The 15,422-nt window shown below is 34.5% G+C and overlaps 1 protein-coding gene across 16 annotated transcripts in view; it reads left to right on the forward strand.

Moving 5' to 3' along the window:
- The window catches only part of LOC134223481 (heterogeneous nuclear ribonucleoprotein L), an 896,804-nt gene that overhangs the window by 802,271 nt on the left and 79,111 nt on the right, over positions 1-15,422 (forward strand). The gene's annotated exons all lie outside the window — the stretch shown is intronic.

Consider the following 15,422-nt stretch of genomic DNA (forward strand, 5'->3'; position numbering starts at 1 on the left):
TGTCCAAACTGTTGTAGAACAAATTCAGTAAATTAATGTTGTTTTTGTTTTAAATTTTTAAATTACTCATTTATGGTTTTACATGTCATTGACGCATGACCAGGATACCAGAGTGAACGGCGGCGTGAAACAAGCATTCCAATCATACCCTCTGACGGCCGTTGCTTGCCGTTTCTGATTGAACAAATTTTATTACCTGGTGTCCGTAAAACCAACGGACATTAATGCCATCAATTGCATTCTGCCACAGCTGGGGCTGTGATAACCCGTGTATGCCTCGGATGGTTGCTGTATTTGTGTGCATTTATTGCCTCCCAGCAGCAACAGCACCACAAATCCATTGATGCTTATTAATTTGTTTGATGGTCTCCGGAGGGCAATCCGTCGGTAGTTTTGTGATACGTTTATTGTGAGATTCGGTAATCCCCACCCACGCGCGTTGATGGACGTGGAGGTTGCGGTTAGGTAATGGTAATGAAAAAATGCACATTGGCAGAATAAATTAATTCAATAAAGTTTTTAATGATGTTGCTTCTGTTCGGTCGCTGCTGTAAAATGTGTTATAAAAATATCTGCTATGGGTGACAACCCGGCAACAAAAAAAAAAAAAAAAAAGGTCATTTACGCTCTCTTTAATCATCAAGGATTGAAAAAAAAACAGAATGAAACCGTGAATGATAAATCACCTCAGCGCAAATTAAAATACGTTTATATCATTTACCTAACTCAGGTGTGATTATTGACAGTGCCAATTATGCTATGTAAATGGTTCTATCACAACGCTTTCTGACTTGTTATTCTGGAGCAGAGCTGACAAAATATGTTATGCGGCACTAATTCTGATTTGATTCTATTACCACGTGCATATGTTAATTATAGAAAATAATCTATCAATTTTACAGCCTATGCAATATGAATTGTACTTTTTACTCGATAAACATTGGGCGAAAATGTTTATTTTCATGTGGCTATTGGAAAGCACGCTGACTTTGAACAAATTATCGTGAAATACAATTTTTTTTTAAACCACATCGTATGAAAAAGATGAAAAACGTTATGTTACGGTAAATATTAAAAAGGTGAGTGGACGCTGAAATCGTGGTTGAATTCACTACAGTTACAAACTGTTTTCTATTGTCGATCAAAAGTACATTTTCGACTAGAGAATGCCAATTTCTATTTACTCCGTACCGTATGTCATTTGGATTGGTAAATAAATGTGCGAATATTTGCTATTCCAGGAAAAAATATTGTTCAGTGACAGTGATTTATAGACCAATCAGTTGTACGTTAATTGATTGAGGTGGATCAGGATAGATTGCAGCGATTAGTCAGATGAAAAAAATAGTAACAGTTACAGTAATAACATTATCTTTGAACTGGATAAGCTTAGGTTCCATCAACAAGACCTCGCCAATTCGGATCCTTATTGGCTCTAATTTTATATCACCTGTCAAATCGTTAATTTGCTTTTTTTTACACTAAAAATATGGATGAAAATTTTATCTGAAAGTGGGGGTTGGCATATCTGCAGGGTAATTCGTCTGGATTGAACACATCTTGATCGAGTCATCCTTAAACACATCCAACGAATGGCTTCTTAAAAAAAGAATATTTCACGGACTGAATGAGAAATTGTAAATTCCTTATCGTATAAATCAGGGCTGTCATGGGGTTCAACAATCCCCACCTCTTCCCTTATGTAGCATTTCTTTCAAGCAAATGATTTTTACATTTACATTTATTTCCATTTCCATTTGCAATAATTATATATCTAGCGCTGTTTTTTTATACAAAATGGTTATGTCTAAGGATCAATGTCTCGATTTCTAGCGATCAGATTAAGTATCCTTTTGCTTCCAACCTAAAGTGAATCGAATTTTCAATTATTGGTTGTTATTTTCAGTTGGAAATAATTATTAAACCACCTCTTTTATATGGGGCTGTATACAAGTGGAGTGGCTTTAGAAATGTTTTTTCAATGAAACGTGCCTTTTCCGTAAACATGCACACAAATAATACTCAAATATGTCCTTGATCCAATCGCTAGAAATCAAGATATTGTTCCTCAAACAATTTTGTATGAAAAACAGCGCGGACCTTATTATCATTATCAGGGGTGTATGATGCGTTAAGCAACGACATTACCTCATTCCCTCCCCCTAAGTGCTTACGTAATATGTGTACGACCCCCATCATGAAAATAATTGTGACACCAGGACAGTTTACGAAAATTTTAGAAAATGTCAGTATCAAATAATTTGAAACTGTTGACATCGGAAAAAAATTAGATAAAATGATATTCTTCTTCTTATTGGCATTACATCCCCACACTGGGACAGAGCCGCCTCGCAGCTTAGTGATCATTAAGCACTTCCACAGTTATTAACTGCGAGGTTTCTAAGCCAGGTTACCATTTTTGCATTCGTATATCATGAGGCTAACACGATGATACTTTTATGCCCAGGGAAGTCGAGATAATTTCCAATCTGAAAATTGCCTAGACCGGCACCGGGAATCGAACTCAGCCACCCTCAGCATGGTCTTGCTTTGTAGCCGCGCGTCTTACCGCACGGCTAAGGAAATAAAATGATATTATGAATTTGAATTAAGTTTTAAATTAAACAAATTTTAACCTTGAAATAAATCTTAACTTGAACATGTGAAAATCTGAAAAAAGCTCGAAATGAAAACAAAATCTAAAAAGCTAAGAATTAAAAAATCCGAGAATCTAAAAATCTAAATATCTAAGAATTGTAAAATCTTAAATTATAAAAATTTAGAAATCTGATGTCTAAAAGGCTCAAAGAAAAGAAAAATATTTTTTTTTACCATTTCATTTATTTGGAAGGCTCAGTCGTGTGTGACACTTTGCGGAGCCGCAATTCTCAAGTATGATATCAATACAATGTGTATATCATCTTATCATTAACAATTAGTTGGGAAGGGACAAAGACCAAAATACTCGTGGTGACTCAAGGTTAGAGATTACTTTAGTCAGGACGAACGGGTAGGGATTTAGGTTTAGGTTATTTCAGCTGCACATCCGGGTTATCGACGTCGTGACTGGTGTGGCGTAGCGTCGTGCTTGAATTACGGTTCGTATGATTCAGTTCATCAGGGAGCATCTTCCGGATGGCCATAGCTTTGTGGTACACGGAACAATAAGACAAAGACAAGAAAAAAACTGAGAAAGAAAAAAAATAGGGGTATTAGACTTTAATGTCAGATGAGCAAAGAAAGGCATAGATGGCCTGCATATAGAAAATAAAAGAATAAACAAAAATATAAATTTGAAAATGTTATAATCTAAAAATTTCAAAATTTAAAGTTTTAAAGATCTAAAAATCTGAAAATATAAATATAAATAATCATAACTTTAGAAAAAAATCTAGAAATCTGAAAATCTTAACATCTAGAAATCTTGAAATTCTGATGTTCAATCCAAAAATCCAAAACCTAAAAAAATTAAAAGTCTAAACGAAAATCCAATATCTAAAAATTTAAAAATCTAAATCTATAAACCTAGAATCTAAAAATATGAAAATCTTTAAGTTTTAAAATCCAGAGAACTAAATATTTGAAAATTATCTTGAGATTTCAGAAAATCTACAAATCTAATGTTCTAAGAATCTTCAAATCTAAAGATCTCATAATCTAAAAATCTAGAAGGCCGGGAGAATAGAGAATAGAAAAAAATATGAATACAAAAATTTCAGATCTAGAAATCTGGAAATCTGAAAATCTAAAAATCTAAACATCAAAAAATGTAAAAACCTGGAGATTCAAAAATCTAAATGAATATCCGAAGATCAGAAAATTAAAATATTTAAAAATCCTAAGTCTAAAAATGTCTAAGTCTAAAATCTGTCTAAAAATCTGAAAATTCCAAAATCTTGAAAATTAAATGTTTTTCATATTTCAATTCAATTTTACTAATTTTAAAAATCAAAACTTTTAAAAATTGAAACAATTAAACACCCTAATAACTAAAAATCTGAAAATTGCAAATTGCAAAATTCAAAAATATAAAAATTTAAAATATTTTATATTTAAAAATTGAAGCATTTTATTTTTTATTTTTAATTATGCCATTACAAATATTTAATAAGAATTATTGGCCTTCCAAAGGTCAAGGGGGGGGGGGGTCTAATAAAAAATAAAAATTGAAATAAAAAAAAATCAAAACCTCCTCGGATTTGTTGAAGAACGTTTTGAAAATCTTCAAAAATTTCGGAAAATTTTATTAATTTTGGGCAAAAAACAACGAGGGGAGGGAGATATAATTGTTTTTAAATATGTGTATTAAAATTTAAAAAAGTTAAAATTAGAAAATGTTTAAGTTAAGATTTATTTCAAAGTTAAAATTTGTTTAATTTTAAACCCAATTCAAATTCAATATATCATTTTATCTAAATTATTTCCGATGTCAACACTTTCAAATTATTTGATACTAACATTTTCGTAAATTGTCCTGGTGTCACAATTATTTTCATGATGGGGGTCGTGACGGAATGAGGGAACTTAGGGGGATGATATGAGGTCTGTCGTTACTTTACGCATCATACACCCCTGAAAATGATATTAACGCCCGCACTGTTTTTCATTCAAAATTGTTTAATTTAAATTTTTTGAAATTAAGAAATCTAGCATCTAAAAATTAGAAAATCCAAAAACCTTAAATAAAAAAATCTTAAAATTAAAAAATCCGGAGATCTAAATATTAAAAAATCGTGAGATATATAAATCTGAAAATCTACAAATCTAATGTTTTAAAAATCTACAAGGTTGAAAAAATAAAAAATAAAAGAATAGAGAAAAATAAGAATCAAAGATTTTCAAATCTGAACATCAAAAAATGTAAAACCCTCAAAAATCTAAATGAATTCCAAAGATCTAAAAATCCTCAAATCTAAAAATCTGAAAATTTCAAAAATCTAAATTTCTATTCAATTCAAAAATTCAATAAATCTGAAAAATCAAACAATTAAACAATTTAGGGGAAAAGACGGCTTTGGCAGGTTTTGTTCTATTATTGGCAGAGGGGTTTTTGTCGACCAAATTTTATGAAATTTGCCCACAATATTCTTTGATATGCAAAGAATATTTAGGCCAAATTTGAGCATAATCAGTCATAAAGAACCCTCCTGACAATAATAGAACAAAACCTGCCAAAGCCGTCATTCCCCCTACTTATTTTTAAATCATAAAATCTAAAACTTTAGAAATTCAAAGATGTGAGAATTAAACAAAATTAACAACTAAATAACTCAAAATAAAAAAAAATGCAAATTGCAAAACTCAAAAATATAAAAATTTGAAAAAATCTGACTTCTTTCACAAGTCATCAATCAAGAAAAAGAGAAACGATGATACCCTGCAGTATCACACACCGCTGCTGGTCGGACGCTCGGTGGCAAGCGAGCCTCTATTGTCGTTGCAGAAGCAAACCCGCCTCAATACGACAAATAGAAGCACATGTTTGTGATTCAAACGCAACCGACTGTTGTTCAATTCTGATACACATAGTTGGGTAGAGAGAACAGGGTGTGAAATGTTGCCAAAGCAGATTCGATAGATACGGGAATTGACTGATATCCCATCGTTATTAGCTGGTTATGGAACAACTTCTCGCAAGGGCAGCTGTTGTATAATTGGTAATACGTCCGTGTACTAAATGGAATAGTGTGGGTTCAAGTCCCACCGGCAGCCGAATCTTTTTTCGCAATATCTCTTAAAAACACCCTAAGATGGCAAACTTAACTATGTGTATCAAAATTAAACATCTTTTCCGAAAAAAGAAAAAATCTGACTTCCCTCACAAGTCATCAATCAAGAAAAATAAAAAATTAAGAAATTTAAAATTTAATTAAATAACAAATTTTATAATTTGTCATAGAAAAATCGAAGTGTTAAAACACAAAGATCTAAATATCTAAATACTATCTTAGGATTTCTGAAAATCTAATGTTCTAAAAATCTTTAAATCTCAAAATTTAGAAATCTAAAAATATAAAAGGCTAGAAGAAAAAAAAAAGAAGAATGGAGAAAAATATAAATACGGAAATGGCTGAAAAGTTAAAGAATTTTACATAAACAATGCAAATACCTGCAAATTCAAATTCAAAATGAATATCTGAAAATCTAAAATTTTAAATAGGGGGAAAAACGGCTTTGGCAGGTTTTGTTCTATTATTGTCAGGGGGGTTTTTTATGACTGGTTATGCTCAAATTTGGCATAAAAATTCTTTGCATATCAAAGAATATTGTGGCCAAATTTCATAAAATTCGGTCTACAAAAAAAAACCCCTGCCAATAATAGAACAAAACCTGCCAAAGCCGTCTTTTCCCCTATTCAAAAATCTTCAATTCTAAAAATCTGAAAATTCAAAAATTTGAAAATCTAAAAAATTAAACAATTTAACAATTTACTAATTTGAAACATTTGAGGATCTGAAGAAATAATTAAGATGTTAAACTAAAAATTTAAAAAAATGCAAATTGCAAAATTCAAAAATATAAATATTTAGCAAATTTTATATTTAATTTTTGATTGAATATCTAGTTTCATAACTTCCTAATAAAAAAACGTTGGGCAAAAGGAAGATCGTGCGATTTATACCATCATAAATATTGTCCTCCGCTCGCTTTCAAATCGACTTATATATAACATTATTCATGCCTGCCGTATCCTGCCGGAACTATCAAATCTTTACTTTCGCCTCTAATTCTATCATGAACATGTACGTCTATGTTTGGAAGATAGTATTAACCTTTCCACACCAAAAAATAAAAATTTAAAAAGTTTCATTTATTTTTAATTTTATTTATTTTTAAAAAGTTTCATTTATTAATAAAATTTTCATGTTTCATTTATCTTTAATTCATAAGTTTAAACAAAAATCTATCATTTAAAAATTTAAAATTTGAAGATCTTAAAACTTAAAATAAGAAATCCAAAAATTAAAAAAAATAATGTCTAGAAATCTTAAGATATAAAAATCTGTAAATCTAAAAATCTAATGTAATGTTCTTTTCGTAATGTTCGATAAATTTAAAAATCTCAAAAATTGTAAATCTAAAAATCTAGAAGGCTGGAAGAATGAAAAAAAAATGAGAAAAATATGAATCCGAAAATTCTTGATTTATAAATCTAAACATCGAAATATGTAAAAATCTCAAACTCAAAAATCTAAATGAAAAGATCTAAAAATTTTAATATCAAAAAATCTTCAAATTTAAAATATCTGAAAAAATTTAAAAATCTAACAATTTACTAATTTGAAAAATCATAGAAGCTAAACCTCTAAAAATTAAAATAGGGGAATGACGGCTTTGGCAGGTTTTGTTCTATTATTGTCAGGAGGGTTTTTGTTGACCAAATTTTATGAAATTTGGGCAAAATATTCTTTGATATGCAAAGAATGTTTAGGCCAAATTTGACCATAATTAGTTATAGAAACCTCCCTGACAATAATAGAACAAAACCTGTTAAAATCGTCATTTTCCCTATCTGAAGATATAAAGAATTTAGGGCCCAAGTCTGATTTCTTTCGACTTCGTTTATTTCTCTGTTAGACTTTCGTCGCCAGGATATCTCAGGTTTGCCTCTTCTGCGATGTCCTGCCGGATTCCTGTCCAGCACTTGCTTGTAGATTTCGTCTCTTGTAGATTTCGTGGCGTGTGCCCGGGCTATGCCATACGCACTGTGGAGCTGCTGTTTATATTGGTTTTTGATGGCATTGTCGATGGGGCTCAGCATTTGGGATCCAGTTGTGAGGCTTCCAGGCTCGAGCTGTAAAACGTGATGAATACTTGCAAATCTATGTTATCTCTGCTAATACGCACCAAGTCTCACTGGCGTATAACATCACAGGTTTCACGTTAGAGTTGAGTATTCGAGGTTTGGTGCATTGCATGGACCGATTGGATCTCCATGTTCTATGTTGATCTTGGTCCGCCGCCCGACGTTGGTTGGCTTTGGTTTTCGACCTTCTCCACTGTTTGCCCGGCTACCGTAGAATTGGAGTTGTTCATATCCAACGATTTGGTCTTGCTAACGTTGATGAGTAGGAGCGTTCGACCAGGTTATTCAATTTTCTGTTCATGGTAGAGCGTTGTTGCGTTGGTAGAGCAGTATCATAATCTGAGTCGAGGTCTTTAGGTTGCTCTATGGTGGTGGGCTGCTAGAGCGGCCCTCGATTTCGTCGATTACGATGAGCAACAACAACAAAAATAAAATACACCTATCCTTGTCTCACTCTGGCGACTCCATTGTACAGGACTCTGGATTTTGTCTAGACCTTCCTTGCTTTAAGGGACGCCCACAGTTTTCTTGTGATTCAGGCGATCCGAGGTCAATCAGTACCAAATGGAGGGACTCTTGAAATTCATTGACCTGCTCCAGGATGATGCAATGATAGTATAGTTCTCACATGATCATCCGGGCGGAATCCTGCCGGCTATCGTCCCTATATACGAATTAGGATAAGTCATCAAAACTTGAAGAAGTTGTTCTAAGTGGTCGAGGCAACGTTTAAGCTGATCAGTTTGATCGGTGAGTGACTGACATGTCGCGTCTTTCTCTAGCATCCACCATTTTGTCCTTGCTCCAATCAGATGTCGTGAAATATCGTAGAGGAGGCTATCATCGCCGGTTGTTGCAGTTTTTTCCCATTGCATTGTCGGCTGGGGAGTCCACCCGCACCCCCTTCTCCCGGCCAGTAGCCAGTAGCAGCCAGTAGCGTTTGACTTACTTCTCAGACCTTTTTTTTAGTTGGCAGGGTTAAGATGAATACAAAACTATTATAGTGTTCTATAGTTCCTATAGGTGTTCCAATCTGTCAAATTCATGAAAGAGAAGATGGCAGGGGTGAAATCATTTTCAGTGCAAACAAACTCGGAAGAGTCAATACTAAAAACCAAGATGGCTGCATCGTGAAATTGACAGTTTGGAATACCTAGTAGTGTATTCATCTTGGGCAGAACTAGTATTTGGCTTCTCTAGAAAAGGATCAACTGAAAACGGAGACGGTGGTTTCTTGAGTCCGTGAGCGCTAACATCGCATTGGACTATCATCTTCTAACTGACGAGATCCGACAACGCATTGCTATGATTCAGAGGCAGGAGGTGAGGATCTGGCAATGAATTAACATAGGCCGACTAGAAGATCCAGCTGTGAATACTGAAGAGATCGTTCGTTGAAGAACTTGGAACTCGGGTAGTGCATGTGCTGGAATGTAGCAGCGTAGAAGAGAAGTGTGCAGTGAAGAATGCTGCTATCGAAACCGGCGAGAACAACTTTTAGGTGAGCTGCGCACTAGAGAATGGATTACAGATGTTACCCGACGGAAGATTTAGGAGCGTATAGCAGTAGGGCAGAGAAACGGGAAGAACCATACAGCTGGAATGTTGGTTCGAGCACTTTTAACAGCTTCTTCAAGTCTCAGCCAGTGTTTTTCAAAAAGCAGCCATCCGACGCATAAAATCTAAAGAGGCACCCAAGGACGATCGGCTTCCGGTGGAAGTGTTCACGGCTGACGCTATGTTGTCTGTGCGAATGTTGAAGCAACTATTATGCAATAAATTAATGATTTCGTGTGTGTTACTTCTACGTGAAGTTAAACGATTTACAATGATATGATGCTAATATCATCTTCCAAACTTGGACGTACATGTTCATGATAGCATTAGAGGCGAAAGTATAGAATTGATAGTTCCGTTAGGATACGGCAGGCATGAAGAATGTTTTTATAGAAGTCGATTTGAAAGCGAGCGGAGGGCAATATTTGTGATGGCACAGAAGGAAGGTCGTGTGATGTTTCTTCTTCTTCTGCTTCTTCAAAATTTCTACATTTCAACTGGAATTTTGAACTTGGCCTGGTTTTCAGTTTAGTATTCTTATAGCATATTAATTAAAAGCTTTTCTATGTCCGCCCAAGGATGTTAACGATCATTCAGTAATTTGCGTTCGATCATTTAGTAGTTTGTCAAGAACACATTCTAGAAGCTGAATTTCAAATTATGTTATATGGTGGACTTCTAGTGCGAAGGTTTTTCAACAACTCTGCCCAATGGCTCGATGTTTGAATTCCACTAGTAACGGAGTTATAGCTATAGTTTCAGTAACTTAGACTAAATGATAACAAAATTCCAATCATTTAGTTTAAGTTACTGCAACTAGCGCTCTAACTCCGTTATTGGTTGAATTCTAATAACGAACCATTAGGCAAAGTTGTAGGAAAACCTTCGCACTAGAAGTCCACCATACAACATATTTTGAAATTCAGCTTCTGGAATGTGTTATTGACAAACTACTAAATGATCGAACGCAAATTACTGAATGATCGTTTACATCCTTGTGTCCGCCATTGTATCTTGTGTGGCAAATACAATGGATACACTATGCCCAGGGTGTCGAGAAAGTTTCCAACTCGAAAACTTCCTAGACCGGACCGAGAATCGAACTCGCTATCTACGGATTGGCAACGCAAGACTATTGGAGACCCCACGGAAGGAATTTATATTGTCTGAATCACGAACATCTGTGTAGCGCCCATTGATGCAAGTAATTTTCCAATAGGGTCGTAGCTTTAACTGACTCCATTCAGATAGTCGCTGAAGTGATGCAAGGATGCATTTTATCTTCACTGTTACTTCTCAACGTAATCGATAAGATCTTGGTGGGTGCGATTGACCATGTGCGATACCTTGAGCTGTTTTGACAGTTTATTGCTTTGAAATACCTAGACGACTCTAATTTGGCTAATGATGACGAAAGGCTGTATCAGTACTGCGACGCTCTCTTACGCGGAGTAGGTTCAACGAGCTAACCGTAACGTCTCACTATCAACGTAAGCATGAGTTAGGACAACCCCTCAAACTTTGCAGTAGCCGGACAATCGAAGGATTTCAATATCTTGACAGTCTGATATCATCAGATTGCAAATTGGGATGTCAGTGGAAGCACTAGTCAGAAAGGCTGTGGCTACCATCGCGAGTTTCCGAAATAAAAATTATATATATTTTTGAAGACCCAACCGGATTAGATTGATCCACGCAACAAACTTTGAATGTTCTACTCTGTCGTGAAACGTGTTGTGTAAAGGTAATAAAGCAAATGATGTCTTAAATTTATTTATCGGATGATAGCAGTTGGATATCGTGTGCCGAATAACCAATAAATACCAAATATCGATAACAATAGATGTTCGAAATCGTGGATGGAAATGGGTCGGCCACATATTGCAATGGAGCTTAGAAGAAATCTGTAAGCAAGAGTCCCCTTTATATTCGTGACCTGATAGGATATAGAATATTTATGTTAATAGAGATATATGCTCGAATTTTCACTTCGAATACTCTTGGAGACAAATGTCTGGTCTGTAAATGATATATCTCGTGCCATGATAAAAACAGTGATGCAAAATGTTCAAAATTTGAAAATCCCTCAAAAAAAAATTTTTTTCGCCCCCTTAATATTTTTGGAATATGTGACATAAAATAAATTTAATATTTGTATCGGCCTAACTAAAAATCTAAAAAATGGCGAATTCTAAATTTCAAAAATATAAAATTTTAAGAAATAAAATATTTAAAAAATATTTTAGTACGATAAAACAAAATTTTAAAATTTTCAAGTTTAATTTTTTTAAATTTAAAATTAAAGAAATTTTAATTATAAAAATAAAAAAAAATATCTAGGCCTCTTAAAATATCAAAGTTAAAAATTTTAAAACAAATTTCAAAATTTCCTTTGAAAATTGAATTACAGTGTCGATCGACCCGATTTTGTCACGTCTTTGACCCGATTTTGTCACCCCAAGAAATTTCGAAAATTTTGGTCGTTCTTTTTATTTTTGTAAATAATACCGCCAACAGCAATGATTTTCATAAAATAACTTTCACCGCCGCTGGTTTATAATAAATCATATCTGAGTAGCTGTCAAGGACTTTTTAAGCCTTTTCGACAAGCAATAACTGGTACCGTTCACGCATTTTACCTTTCCAAGGCATAAACTGATTCATAGGGGAACTGTTCCGATCTCCATCTCACTGTACATATATCCATCTCATCGCTAAACAAAGAAATACGGCACCAAATTCGTCGCTTCTTTTTGTTAGCATGCGTACTAACTGCTGAAAAAAATCACAAAAATAATAAACAAACCAAATTCCTTTCCATTGCTTCGTTTTTGATGGGATGGAAATACTTGTGAAATGAATTTATTTATTTTTTAATATTTTTTTCCAATTTTGTCACATTTTTCTTTTTTTTTCACCCCAAAATTGACCAAGGGAGTGATAAAATCGGGATATTACTGTATATGATCTCTCCAAGACACGTGGATTCGTTTCGCAAATTTCATATCAATTTGTCCATTTCGAAACATGTGCTGTGCATAAGCACAGCCAAGATATTTAACAGTTTTTTTTTAATATTTCAATGTAGAAAACTTTTTGAGATAAGATAAGTAGATTTGTAGAGAACTTAAAAAATTTCAAATTAGTTTGTCATTAACATTGAGCAATTCGCACAAATTCGTATGTGGTACAAGCCTAGGCTATTGTACGGGAGTAGCATCATTTTCACGTGTTTGCTTCATGACTTCATGACCTTTTATTTTAATTTTATTAACATTTAACATTTGGAATCGTTTTGGTAGAAAGTGAAATACAGAAAAGACTAAGATTGCGATTCAAAAGGACAAACAAAAGGGACAAGCATGGGATTGAACCTATGATCTCCTGCTTATAAGGCAAAAAGGTAGCCACTGGACTGTTTAAAGTGTTCATATTCAACAATAAAAATTTAAAATGCTGGAAACTAAAAAATTTAAACAAATTAAAATTGGAAAATAAAAATATGATTTAAATAAAACATTTATAATTTTTTTTTTAATTTTAACTCAAATTTTTTGATTATTAAATTTCGAGAAAAAAATAATTTTTAAATTTAAAAATTCATAAATTTCTTATTTTTAATTTTTTTTGTACCTTACTTTATTTGGTAAGCACTCGGACATTCTGCTGAACAAAACCCATACAGAATCTAAGACGAGCTCGGTGGTCTAGTGGCAACCGCGTCTGCCTTATAAGCTGGAGGTCGTGGGTTCAATTCCAGGCTCGTCCCTTTCCTACTTTGTATTTCTATCTTAGTTCTTTCCGTGTTTCACGTACTACCAAAACGATTCCTACTGTTATAACCTTCCACACAATCCCATACCTCCCGTGGCACCTATGAGATGTCGCAGAGTTCTCGGCATCTTTCTTAAGTAGGTGCCCAACTAACCATCCTTCCCCTTCCTCAGCATTCGCAAAGACGTGGCCAGGATAGATCTCGACTATTGGAGAGTGCATTGCTTCCATCTAAGAGATAATGATTAGTCCCATATTATTATCTGTGGTAACGGATGAAAGTAATGCTACTATCATACAATAGTCTTGGCTAGTACCACCTACGAATTTGTGCGAATTGCTCAATGCTAATGCTAACAGAACCCATACAGAATCTATTTTTAGACATTCGTTATTGTTATCATTGCCGTTGTCAATCTCATCGTGTGTCCATTGTGTCCATCCATCCACATCGTGAATCCTTTGTTCGATTGCCATTTATCCGGGTACGTTGGAGGAATGATTAAAATGAAAAGATTAAAAAATTGAAAGCCATAACATTTTAAAATTTTAACATTAAAAATTTGTAAAAATAAGCAACCTGTCCAGCGTACTGGTTTCGGGGGATCAAACCCCACCGAAGGAAGTGCTTACCCTCCAATAAATTTTTCGAACTAAAAAGCTCAAAATAATTTTGTTAATAAATCTGTCACATCGATATCACATAAATCGCATAAATCGAGTTTCAGGCATAGTAATAAATATAGTAACCTTTTATGCGATGGTCATCGTATTCAAAATCCATACTTTTCAACTGTATACCCTACATCCTGATTTATGAAAATTTGTCTAAAATATTTTTGCATGAAGCATACTTTTTGGAAGCAACAGTATTGATATCATTAGGAAATATTTACTGGAGATATCTGCCATTATCTTAGAGAGTTATTTTCTGGACGGTGAAGGGCTTTACCGACATTTATTGTCTGATCATTGCACTGCTTCTTGGTACGTTTCATTTTTGAATGATGCTCCGCGGTTTGAAACCCGAACTATCTCAATTTCCGTTTTCTTTTCCAAACAAAATGTCACAAGTTATTCAAAAAGGCGCTTGGTGTAGTTTTGCAGAACCCTGACCGAATGGTAAAAAATAAATATTAAAGAACACTAGTACGATTGTTTGTTAGCTTTTCTCTCTAATGCCAGGAAATCCCTTTTTAAAATACACGTGTTCGACTATCTCTTCTTACGAATATGAAGAAAATTCTCCCAATCCATGCGTTGGGTGTGAGTTATCTTGTTGGCGTCAGTATAGTAGTTCTCACTTCATGAAAGAAGAAGGAAAAAAAAACTATTAAGACAACTGTTAAGCAAAACTTTTCTCTTTATTGACAATCAACAACTTCACTAACAAGTGCACTTATTCAGAAAAACTTTACTCCTAATTCAACAATTGAATACAACTTTTCCGTTTGTAAATACTCCCAGTGTCTCGGCCCAGTGACTCCAACAGCATCCGGTAAACCCGCAAGAATCAGTAAATTCGATTCCTCGCCAACTAGAAGAACTCTACGCTGCACTATGTGACTGCTGGGGAATTGGGAAAGCAAGAGTTGCAAAACTGATCGCAAATACAGTTTTATTTATTTTTCTTTTGACAAGAACCGGTACCCTAATGGATGCATGAGTTTATGCATCTGGAATCAGCACTGGTCTGGTTGGGTTTGAGGATAGTTCAAAATATGAAACTCTTAGATAGGGTTATCGCATTTTTGTTCAATCAATCCCAAATATGGGAATAAGTCTTCGGTGTCAGTTCAATGGTGCCAAACTTGACCATCACCCAATAGTCACAGGAATTGCATTGCACCGAAATTGGCTGAAACTGTGGGGCGAATTGCGAACGTCGAGCTCAATTTGCATTGATCTTTGCTGCTGGCGTTAGTGATGTTGAAAATGTCCATTTTCCAATCGACGAAAATGGGGCATCATTGGCCATGATGTGTAGGACTCATCACGATGGTATCTATGGCGAAACCAATGACACAAAGCTCTGCGCTTTATCGGTTTCGGTTGATAGCCGTGGGCCGCACTTGGCTTTGGCAATCGGGGAAGTGATCTATTTGCAAACCGAAAGGAAAACATTAACGCGTTCGCCGTTTTCCGCTCTACGAGTAACAACGGCAGCAGTAGGCAGCAATCGACAATGTTTTAATGGCGTGTCCGCCTGTCGGGTCATTGAAAGAAATCTAATGGCGTTTCTTTTTCTACTTCTGGGTGTAGTCAGCACCGGAACGCAGGGGTA

This window comes from Armigeres subalbatus, chromosome 3 (assembly GCF_024139115.2).
Source record: "Armigeres subalbatus isolate Guangzhou_Male chromosome 3, GZ_Asu_2, whole genome shotgun sequence".
NCBI classification, from domain to species: Eukaryota; Metazoa; Arthropoda; class Insecta; order Diptera; family Culicidae; genus Armigeres; species Armigeres subalbatus.